This window comes from Capsella rubella, unplaced genomic scaffold, assembly GCF_000375325.1.
Source record: "Capsella rubella cultivar Monte Gargano unplaced genomic scaffold, Caprub1_0 scaffold_6, whole genome shotgun sequence".
Taxonomy (NCBI): Eukaryota; Viridiplantae; Streptophyta; class Magnoliopsida; order Brassicales; family Brassicaceae; genus Capsella; species Capsella rubella.
Genome location: NW_006238918.1, coordinates 10413260 through 10413483, shown reverse-complemented (window position 1 = coordinate 10413483; position 224 = coordinate 10413260).

Here is a 224-nt window from a genome sequence, read left to right as displayed (position 1 = left end):
CGCTGTTCATCAGCCTCATGAACGCCGCTGGCGCATTAGTCAACCCGAAAGGCATCACCACGAACTCATAATGCCCATACCTCGTCCTGAACGCTGTTTTACGGATATCCGCCTCGTCGATAGGAATCTGATGGTAACCCGACGCCAAATCGATCTTTGAGAACCACGTAGCTCCCTTCAACTGGTCCAACAACTCATCAATCCGCGGCAAAGGATACTTGTTC